At 41.6% G+C, this 26,898-nt stretch overlaps 1 protein-coding gene across 3 annotated transcripts in view; it reads right to left on the minus strand.

Moving 5' to 3' along the window:
- The window catches only part of LRRC3B (leucine rich repeat containing 3B), a 45,055-nt gene that overhangs the window by 18,008 nt on the left and 149 nt on the right, over positions 1–26,898 (minus strand). Inside the window, exons 1-2 of one of the 3 annotated variants that reach the window (XM_086851111.1) lie at positions 15,933–16,076; positions 14,688–14,775 (exon numbers count right to left, since the gene is read on the minus strand). The exons of 1 other annotated variant lie outside the window; for it this stretch is intronic. The gene's annotated coding sequence lies outside the window, so the exon portion shown is untranslated. Of the gene's footprint in view, positions 1–14,687; positions 14,776–15,932; positions 16,077–26,898 lie in introns of those variants that run through there. One more of the 3 variants, XM_086851105.1, reaches the window with a different exon arrangement.

The following is a 26,898-nucleotide window of genomic DNA, read 5'->3' on the forward strand; positions in this document are numbered from 1 at the left end:
TGAGTCCTAAGTGCTGTGCAACCCTCTGAGAGTCACTGTCTGTTTCTGGAATCTAAAAAAGGGAAAGGCTTTTTAAAAGTTACAATGAACTTAAACCTGGTGGAGTCATACTGGAAAGGTAAATGAACACTGCTGAGAACAAGGGGCTCCTCAGCTCTGGCTCCATTCAGTACAGATGTCCAACATCTCTTTGGAGGGCAGGGCTGACAGACCTATGCTCCCTGTCAGTGGCACATGCTCAGCAGAAAAGGGATGATCTGTGCTTTGCACCCCTATTAGCCCAAACTGCTCCTGGATTTGGAGCTTGGAAGAAGGCAGGAGCCAGAATCCTGCCTCAGGCTGATGGCCCCACCCAAGTAAAGCAGCAGTTTCTGGTCCTGCTGAGATCAGGAGCTGTCAGGTTCCTGTGGAGCTAGAAATAAAAGCTTCGCTTTCTTTTTCCTCCTTCTTTCTCCCCATTTGACAACTGCACATAAACACTTGTAGATTGGGACTGTTACACCCCTGCAAGCTTAAAACAACCTTGCTCAGGCACGGACGACAGCTCTCGATGGCAACATGAATGTGACTGCAGACTAATTCACCTTGTTGTTCTGACACATGAAAACCATCTCCGAAATCGCTGCACTGTCTGTAGTCACTCCTGTTACACATCTCTGCACAGTCAATATCCAGCCAAGCCAACACAGGAAACAAACACACAGAAAAAAACCTCACACCTTTTTGGTAGATTCACTGCTTCGTGCAGAATTTTTTTTCGTGTAAGCATGGAAAGACATTAAATAGCTTAATTCAAATCTCAGGTTTATCAACAGACTCTAATTTTTTGTCACACACACACTCTGCCCAGGACTGGTTTGTGTCTAAAGCATATTAAGTGAATCTTTGATATCTGCAAAGACAGACTGCCAGGAAAAAGGCTGTCAATTTAAAAGGTACTTCTTCCTTCAATATTCTACACTCAGAAATGCCAGGCCCCTGCAACTAGTGAGAAAATCTGGAGCCATAAAGGCTTGTTGTCAAGAGAAGAGGATGCAGTTAAGGGACATTTAACCACACTGGACATACACAAGCCCATGGATTCAGAGGGGATGCATCCATGAGTGCTGAGGGAGCTACTCTAAACTATCTTTCAAAGATCATAGGGATCAGAGGAATTTCTTGAGGACCATATGAAAGCCAGTCCTATTTTCAAGAAAGAGGACCCCATAAACTACAGGCAGGTCAGTTTCACCTCCAGCCCTGGGGAGATGATCAGCAAATAAATCTGAGAACAATTCCCTGAACATATGGAGTAAAATTAAATGACTGGGACTAGTCAGCATAGATTTATGAAGGCAGAAATCACATCTGACCAACCTGATAGCTTTCTGCAATGAGATGCCCGCTGAGTTGAGAGAGAAGTGCATGTTATTTATCTTGACTTAGGCAGAGCTTTTGATGCTGTCTCCCATAACATCCTCATTGACATACTGATGAAGTACAGACTAAATAAGTGGTGAGGTGGAGAGAACAGTGGCTGAACTGCTTGGCTCAAAAGGCACAGCAGCACAAAGTACAGCTAGGGGCCCATCACTGGTCAGTACTGGGACCAACATCATTTAACATTTTCACAACCAACCTGGAAGGTGGGAGAGAATCTCCAACAAATTGGCTGATAATAGAAAATTGGGAGGAGCAGTTGATGCACTAGATGGGTGTGCTGCCATCCAGAAACTTGGTCTGGCTGAAGAACATGCTGGCAGGAACCTCAGGAAGCTCAAAGGTGAATTCCAAGTTCTGCACCTGGGTATAGTTAACTCCATGCATCACTGCATGCTGGGGCCTGATCAATTGGAAAGCAGGTTTGCAGAGAGCAACATCAGGGTCCTGACAGACACAAAGCATGGGCCCTCATGGAAAGGGTGGGAGCAGCATCATGAACTGCATCACGAAGAGCATCACCAGCAGGTTAAGGGTGATCCTCACCCCTTCACTCAGCCCTGGTGAGACACCTGCACAGAGCTGGGCTAGTCCTGGGCTTCCTGGTATATGCAAAACATGGACTGAAACAAGCTAGCAAAGGCCACTAAGGTGATAAAAGAACAGAAAGATATGATGTATTCTCATACATCATTCTCATAGATTCTCCTGGCCAGATTTCCAGGACTGTTCAGCCAGGAGAAGGCTCAGAGCAGGTCACATCAGTATGTATAAACAACTGATGTGAGACAATAATGAAGACAAACTCTTCCCAGCTGTGCCCAGCAAAAGGACAGGAGGCAATTGGCACAAATTGAAATACTTGGAATTCCATTTGAAAGTAAGAAAATAATTAATTTTTCTTTTTTTCCCCTCTCCCTACTGTGAGGGTGGTCACACCTGGAACAGATTACCGAGACAGGTTGTGGCATTTCCATCCAAGCCTGGTGGACATAGCTCTGAGCAACATGCCTGAGCATGGTAGTGGACTAAGCAACCTCCAGAGACTCTTTCCAGCCTAAGCCCTTCCATGATTACTTCCAATCAAGTTAAACAAAACAGCTGAAAGAACTACAGTTCAAAAAGAAACTACTCAAAAGCAGCATAACTTAAGACAGAGGTAATTGTAGGCTTTGCAATATAATGCTTAAATCCTACAGATGCACATTTTTATTTCTCTTTATATTACACATGACTGAACAATCTGTGTTGTCTGTAAAGAAGAGATGCATGTCATGGGGGTTCTTCACTTGGAACAGGGAGTTAGTTATAAACACATATCCCAAACCAGAATTTGGCTGTAGATGTTTTCTATCTCTCAGCTTTTATGAAGTATCTTACCACTGAGTATAGTTTCCACTATGACTACAGTAACTAAACTGATCCAATTAGAGATGTTCTTTTTTAAAAACAGTAATTGAAAGGAACATGGTGCAAAGTATTAATTGAAATTATGTTCCTTTACACAAGAACAGTTCTTCCTGAGAAATGGTAGTATTATTAAACTGACATTAAAGAGACACAATTACTGTGTTGCTCTGTGACTCTAAATCAAAAGTATTCTTCTTTTTTAACTCACACCAACATCCAAAAGCAAAGGATCAAAACTGCAAATGTTTATTCATTTTTGTAACTGAAGTCAACAAATTGAATTACTGACAATATCCCCAATAAATATGCATAAAATTATCTGTAAAGTTTTGAAAGGAGAAGTTTTTTTAAATGACAACAAGTCACACACAGTCAATTTATTTAGGTAAATAAATTCCTAAGAACCTAATGGACCAATTAAGTGATTAACTGAATTCAATGCATCAAACACAAACCTGGGTGCCTACTCTCATACAAGCTGTTTGAAAAACACTGCTCTTAAAGAAACCAAACAAACAGAGGGGGAGAGAAAAGAAGTTTAAGCCTTTTTTTAAAATGCTTTTGGGTACCAAAATGACACTCAAGCCAGCAAGAAAACTAGGGGAACCTTTGATTCTGTTTTCTGTACACAAATTACAGAGAGTCTTCAAAGTGTAGCTATAAAGCTTCAAAACAAAACAAACCCATTGAACAAGCTTTCTAAAATTCCAAGTTTTGTTATTAATTTTAAGATGTCAGTCAAATGGATTGTAAGAGGAAATACATTTTTCCATCCTTCATTTACAGTACTCTCTTAGAACATCAGAGGCCAATTCACAACCTTCTACAGGGATATGACATTTGCCAAGAGAAAAAAAACAACTCCACAGGAACAAGCCACCAAGGGTTTTCCCTGAAGCTTCCTGCTGGGATTTGTAGCCTTAAAAGGAAAAAAGGCATTTATTATGCTGGTCCCCAGCTTGCCAAACAAAGAGCTCCTGGGTCTGCTTGGTATCTGTCATGGCATTCACTCAGGGATTCTGTGTGGCTTTCTCTTGCTATCTTCCAGTGGAGCCAGCACAGCTGTTTTTATCTCCTGGTATCATTCAAACACTATTTGCTTAACCTAGAAATCCCAGGGTCTCCCAGGAGTCTAAGCTCTGAAGGAAAGTTCAAGCACCAGAAGATGCTGCAGAAGCAAGGCATACCACCTCTGCTCAATATTTCTACAAGTCCAGATAATCCGGAGGTGAGAAGGAGGCACCTCTGCTTGACCAGACTTTTTCCAAAGCCACGGAGGGAGTCATCCATGAGGATAACCTCCACACATAAGCAAAGGACCTACATCACAGGACCATGCAGTTCCTGCCTCAGAAAAAAGCCAAACTACCACCTGAATTTTCAAGTTCACAGCAACAGAAATATCTTTAAAATTCATGTAGTGACAGCACTGATAGGAGACAAATTCCTTTTAAACGCCCTGGACAATTTGGTTTTACACTTCAAGACAACAGTTTAATTTCTACTTCTGTTTTACACTGAAGAAAAGCTCCCTTAGGTACTAAGCCTAAAAAAAGGGAGCCCACCACATACTTGCCCACAGTCATTAATGTTGAGCACTGAAAACCGCTGCTCAGAGCTTTTCTCACGGTGGAAAAAGGCCATGCAGAGGAGATTCAAATACCCAGATAATTCTTAAAAACACTATTTAATATGGTATATTCAAGCATGACTACATAAAGTAAGTAAGACTAAACAGTATGGCAAAGAGAAGAAGTGAAGCATAAACATATTTTCCCTTACAACACCAAATGGAAGTCACATTCATTTAAGCAAATATTTTTCTACATTGATGGAAGCCAAATACGTGGGGTAAACTGCTGCGCTTTTTTTTTTCATTTGCTTCATATAAAATCACTCAGGAAATCTGTGTTCACATAACACTATCAACAAAGTGCTCTTTGCTTTTTTCCAAGTTGTTTGTAATGAACATTTTAGCTCTCTCAAAAGGTAAAGACTAAATCAGCCAACCTCTTTAGGCATGTCCTGTGAGGATACCCATCCTCAGTAAAAACAAATTTCACTAGCCTTAGCCAGCAAGCTGCAGTGGTATGTGGCAAAACTATGACACGCACCAAAAACTTAGAGACTCTTTAATTGGTAGCAAGATACAACAGAATATGCCCACTGAAAACTGCACAGATTTCCCAAATGGCCTTTGAATAGCTTTCCTTTTCAAAAAAGAACTTGATGCTCCACATTATATCTGTGCACTTCATTTTCTCCTTCCTCCCTAAATTCTAAACATTTTTCTTACATTCACTTCTTCTGAGATTCAGTAGTGACAGCTTCTTCTTTACACTCCTACATATATTTTGCACAAGCTGTTAAACAGAATTAGTCCACACTCCTCTTTCGTGTTTTTCCTGTGCTCTGAAGGAACCTAATACACAGACTTTAGAGAAATCCCAGTTTTGACCCTTACCACCTAGCTACTAACTTGTGCAAACGTGGTTTTGGCAGCCAGGCTGAAGAAAGAACTTGCAGACTGTGAGCATGCAGACCCTCTAATGGCCACAAGAAACATTTAACAGGTGAGAACAGGTCCCAGGTGGCTGGCAGCAAAGGGGTAGGAACACAGCATTTGGAAGACAAGCTGAACAGGACAAGTGTAAACTCTATGCTCCCTTTAGCTACTGTGACACCCCTTACAAACAGATAACCACAAAAACACTGCCTGGTATCATTTCAGTTTGCACTCTACACATACAATAACCCAGGTTAGTTCTAAAGGACACCATCAGCAAGAGGGCTGGCTGAGATTTGCACCTAAATACAGAACGAGATTATTTATTTACTCTGAGCATAAAGGTACTCACTCCTCAAATTTCATGGTGAGTCTTTATCACAAATTTCCCCTTATCATTCAAAATCAGCATGAACAAGGTAGAATCACCTAGAAAAATGAAGCCTTGTGTTCTTCACAGACCTAGCAAAGCAGAAGGATTGATGTAAGCAAATTATCCCCGCCTCCCCAAAAAGGAAAAATTACACCCTGATAATTCTTTCAGTTGCAGTTCACGAAATACCTTTTAGCTGGAAACAAGAACAACAAGTTTTGTGGTAACAATCACTAACCTTAATGTTTGATCTTTAAAAAATAAAATAAAAAATACCAGAAGAGACACTAGGAAGAAAACAAAGAGAAATGGCAATGTAAAACCGTCAGATTCTGGGATATGAAATAATTCAATTCTGAGCATCCTTCCTTCACCATGTGGTAGGACCAGATTGCAGCAGGGGCAAAATCATCATGTGCAGAATCTGAAGCCCATGCCACAGAAAAGAAAAAAAAAAATGAAAAGAGGTGGATAATAAAGAATAAACTTATTATGCAAGTCCTGGTATGTTTCAATCTGGAGGCACACTACCACTTCCTGCAGAGCTTTCTGCCAAGTACAGAATCCTTGGGGAAAATGACTTAGTCCCCAGCAATGACGCAGTGTGAGAAGCCTATCTGGGACATACTTAATGCCGTCCTCCACACGGAGGGTGCACTTCCAGGAATAAAGAGTTAGTCACCATGTCTACCTCCACCACCCATCTCATCTTTTGCATATCCTGCTCTGCAGAGACAGGCATTCACACCTACAGGATGCTGCTAAGTCATGCAGGGACATGGCACGCAGGGAACTGCTCTTCTAAGGAAAACTCCTGCAAATACAATGGACATCCCACTAAGATTCTTTTTTTCACATGGATTCCCACAGGTGGTTTTGCTACATCCCATTCCTGAATGGAAGCATCAATCTGCTTCTGCACACCTTCTCATGAAGGTTAGAAAGAGGCAGAGAGCATCTTCTTGAGTATACTGAGACTTAAAGGAGTCGTATGAAACAGATAAATGATTAAAATGGTTTAAAATCACAGAATCATTGAAGTTGGAAAAGACCTCTAAGATCATCAAGTCCAACCATTAGCCTGGCCACATCCATGTCCATCGCTAAAGCATGTCCCCAAGTGCCATGTCCACACACCCTTTGAACACTTCCAGGGATGGCGACTCCACCACTTCCCTGGCAGCCTGTTCCAATGCCTGGAACACCACTTCAGTGAAGAACATTTTCCTAATATCCAGTCTAAACCTCCCCTGGTGCAATGAGGCCATCTTCTCTGGTCCTGTCACTTGCTACCTGGAAGAAAACGTGGAGTACCTTAGGTATAGATTCATCTCCAAGCTATAGGAAACCATTTTTTCCCATAACTTTCTCTGTGGAATTGTGATTTATGCTGAATTCTGTAAACATTTCTTGTTAGCTCACTCCCAAAGCTCATCTCAGAGTGGGATAAGATCACATGCAGCAGTCCCATGGAGAAAAGGAATGAGTCATCAATCTGAAAGTTAAGCAATAGACAGAATCTTAAGATTCAGACCAAGGTAAGCATAGTAATGAATGAAACACCAGTTCTAAATTATATCTGTGGACAGAGATGTCTAGAATGGCAACCCATAAACAGACCTACTTAACACAGCATTTAAAAGCATATATAGGGTCATCAGTGGGATACTTAAAAGGAAAACTCTATGGAATTCAAGGAAGTGGAAAAAGTCTCCCTGAAAGATACTTGAAACAGCTGAAGAAATTCAATTACAGCAGCATGCACTTCTGTAACTAAGTTGGTCAAGTTTGTGTCCTATGGTCTTACAGGCAGGCATAAAGATATGGACTAGGAAGATGTAATTTTTAAACAAAGTAAACAATTTTAATTAATTTCCAGTGAACTCTGAGTTTTAATTTTACTTAAAGCAGTACAATTTTCTATGAAGAAGAAAAAAAAAGGCAATTGTGCAAATGCTCTCTCATTTTGAGTACAAGTGGTTTCTTCTTTGACTAAACACAGCACTCTCAAAAAATGAGAGTATGAACCACACAGACAAAAAAGGCTAAAATCTGTTTATGTGGTTTTGCTAGTCTATATGCAAGTAACCTAGGTAATAAGTTTAGATTTCTACCAGAGCAACTGAGAGCAAAGCACGTCCCCAGAGATCTATGGCCTGATTAGTGATGGTAAGCTGAGAAAGCACAGCCCAAGCTGCCCAGTATTACACAAAAAAAAAGAAAGAGGTGGGCAGGTTCAGAGAAAGCTGCACATATTGGTTTCACTCCTATTAACAATTTACCCCTACTATCTCACTCACCCACTCCCTCTTCACCAAAGCATGAAATGACAGTTGCTTAGATTTAAGCTGTTCAATATTCAGCTTACTGTCATCACAGATTACAAAATAAATTAACAAAATGCCACCATTCCACACAGCAGTTCCCAAATATCATGCTAGCCCTATGAATCTTCAGATGTTTTGCTCTCCTCCTGAACTCTTGTGCTCTGTCTAATTTAAGCGGCCACAGCACCCGCAGTGAGCTGCAGCCACAGCTCCTTCTCCTTCCCAGCTCCAAGGCAGCACAGAGGATCACTGTGGGTGCAGTACACATCAGGGGGATTTTCCCCCAGTCCTTCACCTACACCTGTGCCCCACTGAGCACTGCATCCCATTAATTTCCCTTTAGTTACTGCATGCGACAGAGATCGTATTTAGCACCTCCAGGGAACCTTATCCACATCCAGTGCACGACTGCCTGAGATAGTTTAGCCCTCTCTGAGAGAAGGAGAGTGGGAAGAAGGAGAGCCTGGGGGTAAAGCCTTCAGTTCAGCTCTTCAGGAAACTTCCCCACACGCTGACTCTGCTGGCTCAGGGGCACCATTCACAAGTTTAAACTGTGGTGGTTCCCTGCTAACACTTCAGCCCAGCCACGCTGCAACATCCCGTGCACTGACTGTGTCATCTGGGCAGGGTGAACACCCTCCAAGTGTCTGGCTGAGAAGGGTGAGGACCTCATCAAGAAATGTAATACCAAAAATGTATTAAGAGGATGAGTGCTCAAAACAGGGCAGTGCCATTTAAGAACTTCCAACATATACTAGCAAGTCCCAAAGACGGAATACTACCAAATTTTTATATTAATACCTCCAAACACATGATTGAACAGCTTAATAGGAAGATAATTTTGAAAATTATAAAGACTGCATCCCTTCTTCACCAATCTGGACCTGCTTCTTCACCTACTGATTTTTTAAGGAAGCTCACTGTCCATCTTTATTTATGGCTTCTAATTAGCTTATATTAATATTTATTAATTATGGCTTCTAATTAGCTGATTTCCCATTTTAAGTATTTACAGCTTGGGAGTTGCAAAAGCAGTGGGAAAAGTGAAGACCAGAAGGAACAAGAATTGGCTATAGAGGATAACCACTCCAGGAACTGGACTGCCTAACCTGCAGGCAGGATGGAAAGCAGATTGGGAATGTCTCCTTCCTGTTCATGAAAACACAAGGGGCTGTGAGAGACTGACTTCCCACCAGACTGAGGCTGCATCACACCTACCACATAGTGACTCAGAGCACCCCTGCCACACACACACAATTAAGTTCTGTCAAGCCACCACTGACCACCTCTAGTGCACAGCACATGGCACGCTTTAATTTAGCATTAGCAAAATACCAACAGCCCCTGTAGAGACTTGGATTTAATTCTACTTCAAAAATATGTTCACTGTACTAGAAGCAAAGTAGCACCAATGAATAATAATTACTAACTGTCAGCTCTTTGAACATTTTCATACCTATACTGAAAGTCTTGGAAAGGATAGCTTCTCTTTCCCAACATGAATTCCAGAAACAGATTTTTTCTGAAAAGGAAGACCACATCAGAGTGCAGATATTAACTCTACATTTCCTTTCTAAACAGTCCAGATGCTGAAAGCAGAAGAAACAAGAATACAGTATGTAAAACTGCAGCTCAAATGTCTTCAGCAGCCCAGCAAAATCCTCTTGCAGACATTCTTGTGAATTAAAAAACAGATCTGCTGAGAGGCACAGCATGTATTTCACTGCAACAGCACAGATTTATGTTTCTGCTTCCTGGGGAGCCACTGCTATGTAAAAGGATATGACTGGCTTCACAGGTCAAGGTAAAATTTACTGTCCTGAAACAGACTGAAAATGGAAAACAGGTGTAGCAGATGAACCACACAGTGCTATCAGAAGGGGTTGAGGAGCAGGATACATCCACACCAATTTATACAATTTAAATAGCACAGGCGATGCTTTTCTTCTCCACCTGACAACTTCACTTTTTGCTTCCCATTTTCTTTGCTTTTCAGCCCTTTGGAAACCTCCCTCACAAGGGAGAAGATGTCACATTTCCCCTGGAACAAAACTGGCTTATGACACATTGTATAATTCCAAAAATACATCATGCATTAATTTGACATACTCCTGTCATCTAGACATTAATTTCTAATATCTTCTTTTCCAGATACTATTAGAAAATTCCTCTGCCTCAGCTACCTTGTACTGCTTGTACCCTAACTTGTAACACTTTAGGAGGCCAAGTGCCTTCCTGATCATCCCAAGGTCCTTCACCTGGAAGATTCACAAACCTCCGGAGAAGGTCTGCTCGAATCTTCTCCTGAACATACAGTGTTCTCACCCTAGTGAGGGACTGCTAGTGAGCTGCTTTCCTCAGCCAACACTTTGTATTTTAATTCCTATATTTCCTTCACTAATTTCCTCCCTCTGCTTCTGTGCATTAATTTCCCCCCCTACTTTTTGTTCCTATTAACTCTTTCCTTTCATTTTGTTTTGCTTTCCAGACCTGTGTGTCCCTCTTTACCACCAGACCACCATGTGTGCTACAAGTTAATTCTGCAAAGGAGTACAGTCGTGATTTCTGTGCAATACCCTACAAGCCTAGGAGTGCTGTCTGGCAACTGTTCAAACTGTTCAGGTAGAACCCTAAAATTTAAGTGGAACATTTTCTGTAAAATAGATGTGCTTCTGCTACATAAACTTTATTCCCTCCTACCTTCTCTAGAATTACAGCTGCTTCATTCTTGATTGTAAAAAGGCAGGAACAGAGAGAGATAGGTTATATAGGAACACTGAAATGCTTGATAATGTCTTCTGGTGGACACTTAACTGTAGTCTGTGAATCAGAAAACTGTAAGAGATCCACCTGCTCACAACTTTGTAACCTTTCTGGTTAGGAGCTACACACCAGCTCAGGTAAGCTGCTGCTCCATCTTCACATCATACCTCACTCACCTGATTAAATACTACATATCTCTTGCAGATAGCACAATAATTATATGCACGGACAAATCAGATGACATAGTGCTATGTATTTTTCACAGAATGTCCAAAAGTGCCATTCCTCAGTTTCAGAGTTTGATGGTAAAAATGTGCGTAGGCTCCAAAAACCAGAGATCCACCCCAAACTGTAAACTGATGTTGCTGACATCAAACTCATCTCTCTAAATCAGCCCTAAATTAAAATATAAAAAGGATACTTCACAGAGATAATAAATACTATTTTCACAGCCTTCGATACACACTCATTTGCACTTGTGAAAGACTATTACAAAGCCTTACTCTGACTTTATGCATCACCAAACCAAAACAGTAAATGCAATGTACCAGCATACTCCCTTTGCACCACTCTCTATGACTGCACAGAGTGTGGGAAAAATGCAAACCAATATTCATGATTTAAAGATTTCCTTTCTGTGTCCTATCCCACTGTTTTTTGTTTAATTGCTTCATGGTCTCACCATCAAAAAATCAGAGAGCCATTTACTGTCACGAAGCTGTCCTGAACATAAAGGAAAAGCAAAGTTCTTATTTTTGAACCAAATTCCTTAGATGGGAGCATTGCCCAAGTGAAAGCAGCCTGGCTGGGCTGTGTAAGAGGGTGGGAGGCTGGGGATAACAATCTTAATATTTTTGGATGCAAGTTCAGAAAAGAAAAAGCGAAGACAGATGCTGTTAGATGCAGAGGACACCTGAGAAGTCACTCCACAGCACTCCACACATGAGCCAAGGCTGATCTTACTTTTCCTTCCCACACACCTGGGCAAGCAGCCCAGCTAAAGGCACACAGCACCAGCAAGGAGACTCTGCTCTGAATCTTTATACCACATACATTAGCCGATTTGACCAAAACCACCCATCAATTCTGCCCAGAACCGGGAAAAAAAACAAGAAACCCAAACAGAGCCACCACTGCCAAGTTGGAGAAAATGACCCTGACTTGGGAAGCAGCTCTGGCAGAAGCAGAGGGGGAAAGACTGGAAGTTGTATCTTCTTCTGTTCAAACATACTCTTAGTCATGTCTTTGTCAGTAACTATTGTTTTCCTGCCAAGTTTGCATAATCCTTTGCACGACAAGGTATGTTTAGCACATGATCTTTTAAAAATACCTTTTTTAAAAATAAACTATTTCTGCCGCTATGAAATCTAAAAACCCTGAGATTACAGATTTTACTCAGGCCTATTTCATTACACACCTCGTGTACAAACTTATTACAGGAAAATGTTACCTAATTAAATTTATTATGCTTTGTGAGGCTGTTTTGTTAAATTACTTAATTAGAAACTTCTCAATTTATGTAACTTATCATGGCATGACCATTGTTAATGAAGCTCACAAAAGATACTGTTGGATAAATTCAAGCGAAGGAGATGAAGCAGAGCAGAATGAAGGATTATGTTCTCAGACTCACGAAGCAAAGAAGCCTGAAATAAATGGAAGTTGTGAGTGTTTGGAGCAGACAGTGCATTTATTGTAATTATTTCAGGCTGCATGCTGATTGGAAAAGATTAACATAAATAGGAGCTGCTACTGCAGATGTTTCTGTTCTTGCTAGGAAATCCCCTGAATATAGGAAGCACAGAATAAAAAATGTGAAGATGCCATACTACAGAACTGTAACTTTTTTCTATTATTTTTCTGTTCCAGACATATATCTGGAAGAAATATAAAAAACTGTTAATTCTTCAGGACTTAGAGGGAAAACAACACTTTTCTCTGCTAACATGACAAAACATCCAGATGTCACCTGATTACGCAGCAATGAACGCTTTGCACATTCCTCCCTTCCAGAAGTGCCCTTAAACTGCATGGCACCCAGGTCACCTCTAGAAGCTACATGGCCTGCAGCTACAACCATAGTAAATGAAATAAAATCCACAGTAATTAACGGCATTTAAGATCCTTGTTCCTCCATTCACAACAGCAATTTGGATACATAAATAATTCACATGTAATTCTGATATTTCCGACCTCCTTTCTGTATTAACCAATGGCAAAATTTCCATTCAGTCTGGAAAAAAATACATAGAGCTCTTCTTTTTGAAAATTTTCCAAAATGTAGAAGTAGATAAAAATACCCAATGACAGTGCTGGAGGTGTGTATAATACCTGTCATTGTATATTCTGCTTACCTTCCTCACGTCTCATCATTTGTTTCCTTGTCTCCATAGGATCCCAAGACACAGAAAGCAAGAATTAAAGTAAATTACTCAGGACAGGGCTTTTTTGACTGCAACTTCAATCTGTTCAGGTCTACCACCGCAACACATTTTAAAAAGAAGAATTATACAACTATTCAAGCTCTTTAGTTATTTGTGGACCAGCTGCGTGAAGTATCCTCTACACTGGTGGAGATCAGCAAGAGTCAAAGATGCTTGCCAGTAGAGTATCTGCCTGAACATTTCCCGTGGTTCTGCACTAAATATGAAGCAAAAGGGTCATATGGGCCCATCCATACAGCAACATACATCTCCTTTACACTGTTTCACAGTCACAGGGCACTCAAATACACCACGGGAGAGTCCCCGGAGCTTCTCCAGAGCCTGAAGACCAAAGGGGCTCCTCAGCCCTGTGCTTCCTCCATACTGGATGATGCTAGGAACGTGTCAGACCCAAACACAGTTTTCTTGGCCCTGAAGAAACATCCTCTGCTGCCGGGGACTCACTCTTGTGCAAGGTCCACCAAGATGCCCCAGGGTGCTGGGCACCACTGCTACCAACCCTGCTAGCAGATGGCCCTGGTTCTTTCCCAAAGGAGATCAGGCTGTTGAGGAGGATGGTTGCATGGTGACCAGTGGCTTGAACGCTGCCAGGAACCAGAAGCCCACTGATGCACACCCTCCTCGCAGCACAGACACTGCTGTGGCGCCCAGCCGTGACAGCTTCAGTGACAAACTCCACTGACAGCACAGCACATCTCATACTCCAAATCCATCCCTCTTTTTCAGTGTTATGAAACAGTATCATCGACTGCAGCTCAGGTGCAGCTTTAAAGTAAAATGTACTAGAACAAAAACAACAGCCCTGTCTAGCATTTACAGAGCGACTTTCAGCGGAGTGGATCTCGTGGGATTTCTTAAGCCTTTCCAAGCCAACCGTATAATGCCACAGGTTTTCACAAGTGTAGCTAAGGGCAGAGTTTGGGTATCCATACATATGATTTCTTCGATTCACTGCCAGCTGGAAGGGGTCAAACACTGACAGAACACAGAAGCAATTCTACGTAGCAACACCGCAGAGGAAGGAAAGCATGGACAACGGCAGAGGGAATTCACCACAACTGCTGGGCTTTAAAAAAGGAGGGAAAAATACCAAAAAAGAGGAAAAATGATGCTTCCTCAGCACAGTAGGGCTGCAACAGAAATTCTGCCCTATTTGCAGGGGGGAGTGAGGGATTTACAGGCACAATTACATATTCTGCAAATTCCTTCCAAAGGACTGCCCTTGAATGACTGAAGCAAGATCCAAATCTCCACAGACTAACTACTAACAGGGCTCAGCAGAAATGAAATGCATTGTATGACTGTCATTTCTATAATTTTGAACAGAATCTTGTTTTAGTAGCCTGTCAGATGACAAGGGTAGATATGAATTCAATAGATACTACTAAAGCCCCAGAAACAGTTATTTCAAGTATTTTTATATTGCAAGTTAGGAACAATACCTCATTTTCCATCTGGAAATATCCTGTGTTCAAATCAGTACAAATAACATCCATTCTCAAGGTGTTTTCATTATGATTTTGCATAAATCTGTAAAAAAATGAGACAGCATGCACATTATGGACATAAATCTATTATGCCTTACACCCACATAAATCAAAGAAATTCCACCAAGCTCAGACGCAGGTTTACCTGAAATCTTTAAATACGAGTGATTCTCAAGCAAAAAAAAAAGAAAAATAAATCCACAATACTGATGTTTCCAAACTAAATACCAATCTAATCACAACCTCTGTACAACCCCAGTCTCAGGTCTGAACGCAGGCACATTCCCATGATTTCCTCTCCTCAAAAAGTCCAGCATCTTCCCCAGCAGATCCAGCCATCAGCTCCAGGAAGGGCAGAGGAAGGCCAGCTCCAGACACCTGCACTGAAAGACTTTTGCTGCCCTGTTTCATGCAACCCTTAGCCCACATTAGGGGTCAAGTTGGTGCCTTGGAAGGGTCCTGTGTAGCTGACACCTCAAAGAGAGGAGTAAACAGTGTTTTCTGAGAGTAGCACCAGTGGAAAGGGAAGACAGCAGGATAAAAGAAAGCTCTATATAGTTTAGGGACTGTAAAGATTCTCATTAGCATCAATATACCTTCAAGGAACATTACATGAAATTTACTTTTTATTAACTTATTACAGGTCTATGTTATAATAAAACATCTTTCCCTCTTCATTGGAAAACACAGAGATTGTGTACTTGCTTAAGCATTTTGAAGACTCTTCTGTCACCTGAGAACACTTCACCTTCTTATTTACAAGGACCATTTTTCCCTGAGAAAGGAAAAGACCTATTCATCTCCCATTTCAGACCTCCTAAGCCTCTTCTAGAAATTTTTTTCTTTGTTGTACCAACATCTTTCATGGACTTTGTTCTTCAAACATCACTTTGGTTCAGAGGAAAATTAGAACAAGGTTTTAAAACTACTGGGGAAGCAAAACAAAACAAAGGAGAAATGCCTGGCAAGTTAGAAAATATTGCAAATCCATACTGCAAAAGTCACATGGGGCCTCCCTTTCACCCACTGAGAACACTGAAATCCCATCTACCCATTTCACCCCTACACCATGCCACTCACTAAGAAAAAGAAACTGAGCCCTTTTGCTCAGTAAGGTTTTGGAAAAGCCCTCCTGCAGTCCTCAATCACAGCCTTGAAGGCTTATGAAAAGAACAGCAATTAAAAACACCATCTACTTACACTGACAATATTCATGTTAACAGTCAAACTGGTACTTCAGAGTGCAGTAAGCATAACTGAATCTGGCAGCAGCAGGTACTGAAAACTTGCCATCATTCCTTTTTCACCCTGGACCAGCCACCAACCTATAAAGAAATTCTGCTTTTATAGAAAAGCTCAGCTCTTGAGCAAACTTTTAAGGGACACCCATCAACTGCTGACAGCTGTGAGCCCAGAGACTGAGCTCCTCCCTGAGATGCCTCCCTGGATGCATTAGGAGCTCCGTGACTTGGCCTTTGCACCAGTGTTCATGTCTCAGCCTTGACAAATCCCCGTGACCTATGGATGTCCAAAACACTTGTTTTCTCAGGACCTGTCAAAATGCCTCCTTGGGGCTGCCATGAAAGCAGCTGCAGGCTTAGCAAGGACATTGTGTAGTATTAGCGGCGTGTTTTATCTTTTACCTCTCACCACAAGTACAAACCTTAAAGGAAATCTTTCTGCAGGTGCTGATTACCCTGCCCTTCATCTCTTCAGGTGAGCCTCCTTACATGGGTATTTCATCTCGTACATCCCTGCCAGCTCTTTATAGACAGCACTTCCCTCTCATTCCATTTTCCCTAAATCCTGACATGCAAACCCAAGCTGAAGAACACCAACCCCACCACCTGATGAAGTAGTACTGACAGTGGCCAGTGTTTTTGTTCTGGTTGTTGTTTGTTTTGTTTTATTTTGTTTTTTTTCTGTAGAAGCAAGGAAATCAAGTTCACCCTTCAAATGAATCAAGGGTCAAATCCCTAATGAAAAATTAAAGTCTTTCACCATTATGGGGAACTACAACACAGCATAAGGAGCCAAGAGCCCTGAAGGACAGAGGTGCACCCCAAAGCTGTGGTCTGATGTGGCCACTGGCGCACCCTGTCCTTGCGGTGAGGAGGTTCACAGGGAGCCTGCAAATGCCCCTGTCCTGCAGGACTGGCACTGTGACCCAGTGCGGGGCACCTGGCACTAAGCCCAGTGTTTTCTTTGCTTGTTGCCACAACCATTAAAAATAGTGACATTCTCATTATGGCACCTGAGTAATACAGTGTTTCTCTCTAGGAGAGTACAGGCAATGGCACAGGAAACAGGTTTCAGAAGGTTTACACAGACGGGCTCTTTCTTTTTTCCCATGCTGGTGTGAAAATGCTGAAAAGAATGTAATTATTTATATATTGCATTTGTTTTGTAAGTGAAGATACAGATCACTTGTTTTTAATTTCCTTTTTCCAGGTTCATTCTTTATTTAGTAGGAATGATAAAAATTCATTTGAAAAAGTAATATATTCAAAACTAATAAAGTTCAAGTGTAAAATATTTTTAGAGGCAGCTTAGGTACAACTATTAAGTTGTCAAATAAAACCATGTAGTCCAAGTTATACCAGAAAAGGGTCAAAGTTTATGGCTAATTTCACAGATTAAGAGTGTTTCCAGGAGCAACACTTCCATGCCAAATGCTGCTAGGTAAGTCCAAGAACAGTCAGGTGTATGAGTGAAAACAGTGAATCTGAGTAATATCAACATTAGCAAGAAGCCCACCTCCCACCAACTTCAGTTTTTCGCTATCACAAACTTTCCATCTCTGCAGTCAGGCTACCTCTGCACCAACTGACCACAAGCTCAGTATCTGTAATTAAAAACAAACATGTTTGGGTTTTTTTTCTGGATGGAGATACTGAAGTGCACTTTGCTGATAGCTGATCCTTAAAAACTCTATCTTTCTCTGTCAGCTGTGGTATTAAGAGTCATTAAAATGTTACCCTGTCACTGCCCCTTACCTGCAAGTAAAATGCAGGTAAAAGGTCCAAAATGCAGAAACAATGTCAGAAAGGCTGAGATCAAATGCTTTTAAAGTCACATTAGCTCCTCATACACACATCACATCACACATAAATTTACAAAAATGCCAATATTGTTTAAATTCAACAGTCAAACTCCTAGCCTTACACATTCTTAGAAGAAAGGCAACAATATACCTTTAAAAAAATAATTTGAGGAAAACTGTGGATGCATAGGAAATGGAGGAGGCTACTTGGAGCAGCCAGGTGAATGGAAAAATACATGAGGTCACAGAATCAGCCCCTAGCCCACCAATGCTTTACACTAATGAAGAACTGTACTGCAAGCCTGATAATATTTTAGTGTCCCTTTGCAAATGCCAAAGCACTTACTCGGTATTCAAAGCTGCACTCAACAACTTCAAGAATCAGAATTTAAAACTAGCAGTCTTAGCTCACTGATTAAATATTGCTTCAATGAAACAAGACACACTAACTCCAGTCAACAAGACTCCTTTTGGGACCCCACAGAGCACCTTCTCTGCAACCCCACAGCAAGGGGAAAATAAAGGACCTGTGCAACCTCACTCACCTTGTTTTTCTAATGATTTCCCAGTCAATTCAAATGTCCACAAGCTTTTTAAATCCATTTACTTATCATCAAAGCATTACCTGCCAAGTCATGCATGCCACAGTGGAAAAAAAAAAGCCACTAAGATGACAGTGCATGGAGCTGACACTGCATAGAGATTGTTTCTCTCAGGAAAGCTCTTTGGAGAACGGACAGGGTCTGTAGAACTATGTTTGTGGTGATATAGTCATATGGAAAGTCCAGACTGGAATGGTACTTTTATACAAAATAATCCTGAAAGTAATGTAAAATATATTTTATTACATCTGACCCATAGTCAGATTTCACCTCAAGAAAGATCCCTAGCGTGACAGGCTTTTACATGGAAAAAATAAATACACACCCGTGAGCTGCCATCAGTGACAAAGGTATAATAGCAAATATCCCTTATGGCAAGCTTGTGAGAAAGGGCTGTTCTCAGACAACAAAGCCTGAATACAAGAGGGTACATCAATTATTGCTGCACAAACCAGACTGAAAGAACAGCACACAGCACATAGTTGTTCACACAGCATGACAATGGGAAGGGCTGAGATGGCATTAGACAATACAACACCATGCATTTCAATTTTTAAGATTCATGCCATTTTTTTCTTTTTTGCTCACAACCAAGGGAAGGTGCAGTGCTACTGACATTGCACGACTGACTGTTGATTTTCAATGTGTTAAAAAAAAATCTACTATAATTAAGTAATTGGTTGGCCTCTGTCCATTTCATTCCACACTGCTGCCTCACACTTGTTTAAAGAATAGAGAAAAAAAATTGTTGAAGATGTGGCAGATAGTGGGAAAAAACCCCCAAATGTTAAGCTTGACTCGTTCAAATTAGGTGGTATTTGTACAGATGGAGCACCTGCCATGACTGGCAAGAAGAACAGTCCTGTCGCTTTGCAAGAAACATTTTTGGATCGAAATGTATTGAAATACCATTTGTATCCATCAGGATTGTTTCCTGAGCCAAAGATTTAGGTTTCTTGCATGTTTAAATCCTGTCAAGTCCTACTCTAGCAAAATAAGTATTTATAGAATCGCAGAATCATTTAGGCTAGAAAAGATCTTTGAGTCCAACTGTTAACTCAGCACTGCCAAGTCCACCACTAAACCATGTCCCTAAGTGCCTTAGCTATACATCTTCCAAACACCTACAAGGATGGTGACTCAAATACCTGTTCCAACTCTTGATAACCCTTTCCATCAAGAAATTATTCCTAACACCCACTATGCATCAGAGATGCCAATAAGCATACCAAGTAATTGATGAAAGTGATGAGCAGAATACAGATAAAATGTTTGCTGTCAAAGGGCAAAAACCTGTGAAAGACTCTGGAAAGAGAAAACGACCAATACATTTTCTGAACAGAAATTAATAACCTTTCAATGACAACGGTCTTGCTTATAGCCAGGAAGGGATCGCACATGCAGTGTACAGGGACATGACATGTCAGCTCTGCAGCTTCAAAACATACAGGAAAAGAAACGATTTCCTGGATTGCATGCCATCATCCATGTGCTGCTTTTCAGTCTAAGCTGAGAGGTTTATATTCTATATGAATTGTGTGCTTTGACTATATGCAGTATGTTAGAAGGGACAACTAAAGGTCTGAAAAATATTGTGATCTGAAGTTTGAGGAGTTATTTCACTTTAAGTTAGAAGATCCTAGAAACCAGAATTTCCCACTTATATCTCGTTTTATAACACAATATAGACCATTCCTTTGAAAAAGGTTTCAGTTTGGAATCTCAGCTTTGAAAAAGAGGAGATGTCCTTGCAGCAGCAGAGTAAAAATTGGTACTCCCACCTAGAGAACAGGACCAGACACGCCCAGAGAACAACAAAGTTGAAAATGACTTAGAAGCAGATCTCCTCTGATACATGCCTTCCCTTTTAGTGCTTGTGCAGACTGGGACTGACACACACTCATGAACAGTAATACTCTATTACAAACTTTGTTAAAAATAGACTGTTTAAAAGTCACCAATTCTCATCTCAATGACTTAGTGTCAACAAAGCTGAAAACAAGGGCAAAAAGGACGTTTAGAAACACTGTCTGAATGTTGCAATAGCAGAATTAGCCTGTTAACTTCATTTTAGGAGAAAAGAACTAAGGGTCACTCTTCTGACATTTATAACAATAATTACATTTAATAAAATGTAAGACTCAAAATAAATTTTAAAGACCATTTGCAGTACATCTAGGAAAAAAAACCCAACAAAACCAAACCCAGCTCCAGCAAGATTCACTATAAAGACTGACCCCTGGATTTACCAATTTCCAGCCTTGTGAACAATCAGTCTGCTGCTGTTGAGGACCTTCCCTCCTCTGCAACTCCTATATTTGCACATACTGATTCTGCAATTCTTGTTCCTGACAAATACCAAGTTTTTTTGCCTAGTTGGAGGTAAGTATAACAGGACATCAACATCTCCATATAAATATTCAGAGTGAAAAAAAAAAAAAGCGTTATAGAAGTGTTTTTAAAAGTGTAAGAAATGGTTTTCTGGAGCTTTTGCTTTTTCTTTTTTTTTCTTTTTTTTTTCTTTTGTTCTCGTTTGGTTTTTTTAAGAAAAGAGTGTATTGAAAACAATATACAAACACTGCAATGTGAAGAATTAAAAATAAAAATAGTTGAAATGGAAGTTTAAAGAGATTGTGCCTATTTTCATTTCCCAACACAGAACAGAAACAGGTTGAAAAGTCAAGAATTAAAACACCAGTCACATAAATTTGTTTTGGTTTCGGTGCTGATTAAGATGAAGTCTTATCACTAAGATACATAACCACCATTGCTTGCTTAACCATACCTGACCTAACAAGCAATTTCATACAAAATTTTTGTTGCAGTTCTTCTTCCAGGAAGAAGTATTTGTCTCTGCCTTTAAAGGTGAGGGAGTACTTGCAGGAACTCAACATTATTGACCCAGTGTTTTTCCTTTTCTTTTAATTACAATGCCTTTACAACGGCAAGCACCATGGATTTACTTTCACATCCAAAGGCTTCACCCTTTTGATGCAAATTATTCACAAGCACATAAAAATGTATACTTTGTAAGTATTACAAGAATATTTTGAATTAAGGAAATTCCACCAAAACAATACACATTTGTAATCTACAGCCTTCCCATGCTTTTCAAGCTTTTCCCACTAACTCCCAACGCAAACATTTGGAATGAAATGCTGAGTACTCATGATCTTGACATACAACGTATCTTTAGCGAGTATAGTTGCTAAAGTGTGTAACCCAGTTTTGGTAAATTGCTAAAAACACTTCATTTAAAACCAATGCTATTGTTTGGTGGAGAAAGCAACATTGACAGAAGTAAATGACAGCACCAGTAAAGCTAACAATATCCACAAACCAAACCTCTTAAGAAAGCCCGAGACCTAAGACACACCATCTTCAAAAGCACATGCCCTATTTACTGAGGTTGTGTATCCAGAGGATGAAGTGTGAACATGAAGTGATGCCCCAGGAGAAGACTGTGTGCCAAACTTCCACAATTTGAGTAAAATTCTGGCTGTTATGCAAGCACCACAATATAAAGGTAGTATTTTCCAGCTGAAAACTCCACAGAAATCTTAAGTCCATCTCCTGACCGTCTGGTTCCTTCCTGTCCACCTTCTACTTTCTTTATGCGTTGTCTCCCTTTCCTGACCTTTTAAAATTCTGTTTGTCTCTCCTTTTACTGTCACTTCAGAACCGGACTTTTCATTTATTGCTCCTTAAATAATTAAATAGTCTCCATTTGCTTTCCTGCTTCCAAGTCAGAGTAGCATCCCATTTATGTACTGTCACTCACTTCTATCACTTTTCATTTTTTCTTATTAGCATATCTTTATAGCACTATTTGGCAAGCAGAGGTTAAATTTTTTCTTCTTATCAAGGGATAAGTTAGCAGCTTTATGAAACTGCTATTAATGAAGTGCCAAATTCATTTAAAACACACTAGCTAGTTGAAAAGCAGAGGTAAACCTTAATCAAGTACATCAAGATCTGTAGTGCTAATTTCCATCTCTGTTTAAGTAAAATGCCCAATTATCCAGCTCAATGTATCTCTGAAAAGGCCTTTTAGCAGTTCCATTTCCTCAAGAGGCATTTTTTATCTCCTTTCCATCAGTGGAGCTGAGATACAAAAAGCCAAATTCAATTCCTCAGCAAGGCTTCTAGTCCCACTGAAATCAACCAACACTTTTTTTCCGTAGGCCCACGGCAGGGCCGTGACAAATCCATGGCACAGCACGGAGCCGAGCCAGAGGGATATGGTACAGCCCTGACCACCTCAACTTCAAGACTCAAACTACTCAGGTCAGCCACTACTTTCTCCCTGCTGCCATCCACTTCTCCCCAGTTTCGAGGGCACCTGGCCTTCTTCATCTGCTCCCTTTTGTCTACCTCTCTTTTTTTCATCCCTACAAAAGTTCATACCCTCCAGAGAAAGAAACACCATTTTAATTCAGCAAAGAAAGAAACACCATTTCAATTCAGCAACTGTTGCCTTTTCCTTACTGATCGAAAACGGAACACAGGAGCAGGGATGATCCTTATGGTAAAAGGATGTTCCCATGTCCATTGTGGAAGTCAGAAATAATAACTTTTTAAAATTATGTGCTTGCTGAAGGCATTCAATGGAGCATTTAAATATCCAGAGAGAGGAGTAAAAGGTACTTTGCTGTTTGCTAACAGCAAGTGTTGAGTTTGCATTTCCAAGTCCAAACTAAGTGTGTAGAGCAAGCCGGTGCTGGATACAGGTGCTGATGAGCCTATAGGGGTAGGCAGTGCAGGTCATTGGTGGCAAGTACAGACACGGGCACCAGTCACCCACAGAAATCTCCATGCAGCAGGATCATGCATCTTTAAGCACTGTGAACTAAAGACATCCTCCTCCACACTGAGTTCCACAGCAACTATTTATCTGAACCATGAGCTCTGATGAAGCAGTGAGTAAAACCAATACCACATCATACTCTTTTCCCCTCTGGGATGCACCCACAAGTCTGCTTTACATCCAGACTAACAAACTGCACCAGAATGATGGATGCACAGAAACTACTTATGGAAAGAGCTGGACCGAAACTAGAAGCAGAGATTAAATTCATCAAAACATCTCAAAATTTGATGCTACTTCACCCATAGCACATTGGATTTAAGAGCAGAAGATATACCTTGCTCATCCATGTGTTCACAGGCTGTAATCCTTTTATTGAAGGTGCTGAGAAATTCATATATCCTTTTTGCTTGTACTTTCTGTAGACATATTAGCATTTGATTCGTACCAGTACTGAAGTGCTCTATCAAAACTGCACTTTCTGGAGGTTACTTTCAGTAAAATATTAAGTTAAAAATGCTTGGCCAAACAAGCCAAGGTAAATTCAACATATTCTATGAACTCAGATAATGTATTCTTGGCTCAAAATACGGTCATTTTGAAATAAGGTTCTGTTTAACATTATTATAAGTTTTTAAACTGCTTCACAAGAGTTTTCTCTAAGCTTATGAACAAAGCTTACTGAATGAAGCGAAATTAGGGGTATTATTTTGCTAGCCACAGAACACTAATTTAATTTGCATTCTCTAATGAGTGCTGATCCAAAGACCAGGCATGCAGATGACAAGGACAGTAGTTACATGCAAATCCTGTAAGTCATTACAAATGCAGTATTCCACTCTGAGAGGAAGAACCTTCCTTAGTTCATCTTCTGATTAACTGAAGTGGCAACAACAAATATTTCTACACATATTCCTTCTTGCTTAAATCATCCACTTCGTTAAAAAGTTTAAAATCTTCCTACCAGTGAGCCATGTATCCCTTGTGTTACTCACATAAATACTCCCAGTGAAGTGACAGGAAATATCCTTAAAAACAAGACTCAGAAGCAGGTTATTATTTAACTGAACATCTAAAGGTGCTTTTGAAATGAAGCAATACATTTTCTCTGGGTTTAGACACTTGAGTTAGCACTTCTGAATACAGCTGAATTTTATAAATTCCCATTCTCCTGCTGAGAGGATATTTCTTGAGCTGACATATCATGCACTCGCTCTGTTACTCTAGTTACTCTAATGCTGTTTCAGTGTGAACAGGAAGAATTTCCTACCTCCCGAAAGATCTGAAATACGGATCCATAAAGCACATGGAAAAGACAAATCATACCCTCAAGTCTTGTTATTTCATTTATAAATGGCAAAGCTCTCATGGACTTTATTAGCTCAGCACTGGATGAAGAGCACAGACTTATATGACTATTAAATGATACTTCTTTTTCAATTAATCTCACATTTGAGGCAAAACACATTGATTCTTGATAGTTGCAGGTACAATCCTCATACACTCAGGCCCTGATCTCCAAGACACTCAGCAGCTTCAACCCGCCCTAAGGCAACCGAAAACTACAATCACACAGGAGAAGCTCTCGTTTTGGTTGGACTGAAGTCAGCACAAATTTTACAGCAAACCTCAGGGGAAGGCAAGATCAGGGTTCAGTGACTCAGGCAGCAATACTTGAAGAAATGCAGAAGATCTAGAGTTAATCTCACATTCTTCTCTTAGCGAAGTCCAAATTGTCTCATTAACACCCATGGGCACAAGCCCTACATGGTGCTGCACGCTGGAACTCTGACCATGGGCCTGATCCTGCTATCTTGAGCTATCAGAATATTACCTGTAGAAGTAATCCCAGAGAAATCCAGGCAACTTACACAAGTAAGGGCTGCCTCAATCACAGTTATAATTAATTCTGAGCAATTTTGCTATTTAGAAACTAAACTAGAAAATCAGACTCTGAACGTAGCAAAGGTTTTGCAAATTTAGTTCATTCTACAGCTTATTTTCCTTCCCTTTAAACCAAACTAGAAGCCTACTCTTTTAAATTAAATTACTAAGAATGATATCAATAGGTAAGCCATATGAACACTGTGGTGCTCTATATCAAAGCCTTCAAGCTACCGCTTTCAGTAGGGCGTGACGCACACCTTCCAATATAAACCTACAAATTATTAGACAGGTTACCATAGGAAATTTTTGACAGGTATTAGGCATTCAGAAAAGACTACGCCAATCAGAGTTTTCAGCTTTAAGAAGGCTTATTTTTCTCTCCTTACTAAATCTGTAACACTTTCTCATAGCTATTATATTTTAATTAATTCAAATGGTCTCAAATGCTTTCGCTTATTCTGTCATTTTCATATCTATGTAAATAACTCTAGGATTACTTCTTTGAGGAGAGCACTAAATGTTGCTTGCCTGGTTCTCATCCTGACTCTTTAGGCGGTTGGTCTCTTTATGCTTTTCAAGTTGTTTGGCTGTTTTCATTCTGTAATTACACCATTTCTGCTGTCTAGGGACAATCAGAAAGATTGGACGATAACCTGCAGACTGAACCGCTTTCGCGTTTTCTAACCGATACTCTACAATCTCCTAATTTTTGAAGGCAGAAGCAAAGAAGGAAAGAAGAATTCTCGCTGGCACATCCGAGGCATTTTCCAAATTTTTGGTGAGGGAAATTCTGGACGAGTAGCTTGCCAGAAAGGCGAGAGAAGAGCCCTCGGCTCCCACAGACACACAGTACCCAGTACCCGCTCGCTGCAAGAGATCACATTTCTGCTCGGGCTCAGAGGTGGCGACCGTGCCCCGCTCGGAGCTCAGGGTCGCACGGAGCGCCCCGCGGACCCCCGAACCCCCGTTCCTGTCCCGGGCCGGGGGCACCGCGCACCCCGGCTCGGTTCCCCCGGGGCAGCTCCAGCGCCGCCCGCTGCGGTCCCGCCCGGTGCCTCCCCGGGCGGCGGGGGCGTCGCAGCTCACCTGGGCGCAGCAGGCACCGCCGCTGCCCTGCAGCCCGCCTGCCGCCCGCCGCTGCCATTTGTTGCTCGCGTTCGCAGGAGATGCCCTCTTCCCCTCCCCGCCCCGCATCGCGGCCACCGCCGCCCGAACCGTAGCAACTGGTCCCGGCAGGTCTCAAAGTGGAAAAATCCTACGGCAACACACGCGGCGTCCTCCCACCGGTCCCCGCCTCCGCCGCCCCCTTTCCCCGGCAGCCCCGCTCGGCGCCCCGGCCGCCGCCCGCACGCCGAGCAGCGCGACCGAGCTCCGGCAGCCCTCCCGCACACGGCCGGCCGGGGACAGCGGCCAGGCACCCGGGAGCACACACGGATGGGAGGGGCGCTTTATTTTCCACCCCTTTTTCTATGTTGCTCCAGTACGGGATCGGGAGCTGCGGGTCTCAAATCCCTCGTTTGCTCCCAAGTGAGAGGGTACCAACCCTCTTCCCGCAGCCTCTGCTTCTGGATTCCCTCCTCCCCATCTCCCGCTGCCTCGGCGGAATCCCGACCCCGTCAGCCCCCAGGACTCACGGACACCGGAGGTTGGCCAGCACGGGCTGGGGGAGGGGGCATCGCCGGTGGCCCTCGCCCATCGCTGCCGGGCAAGGTGGCACGGCACGGCGGTAGCCCCTCGGAGGCAGCAGCACCGATCGCCTTCCCCCCGCTGCCTCCCCGTCGAGTTTCCTCCCGGCGCTGCCGCCCCCCACCCAGTGCATCCGCGGGG

This window comes from Cyanistes caeruleus, chromosome 1 (genome assembly GCF_971803275.1).
Source record: "Cyanistes caeruleus chromosome 1, bCyaCae1.hap1.1, whole genome shotgun sequence".
In the NCBI taxonomy this organism is placed as follows: Eukaryota; Metazoa; Chordata; class Aves; order Passeriformes; family Paridae; genus Cyanistes; species Cyanistes caeruleus.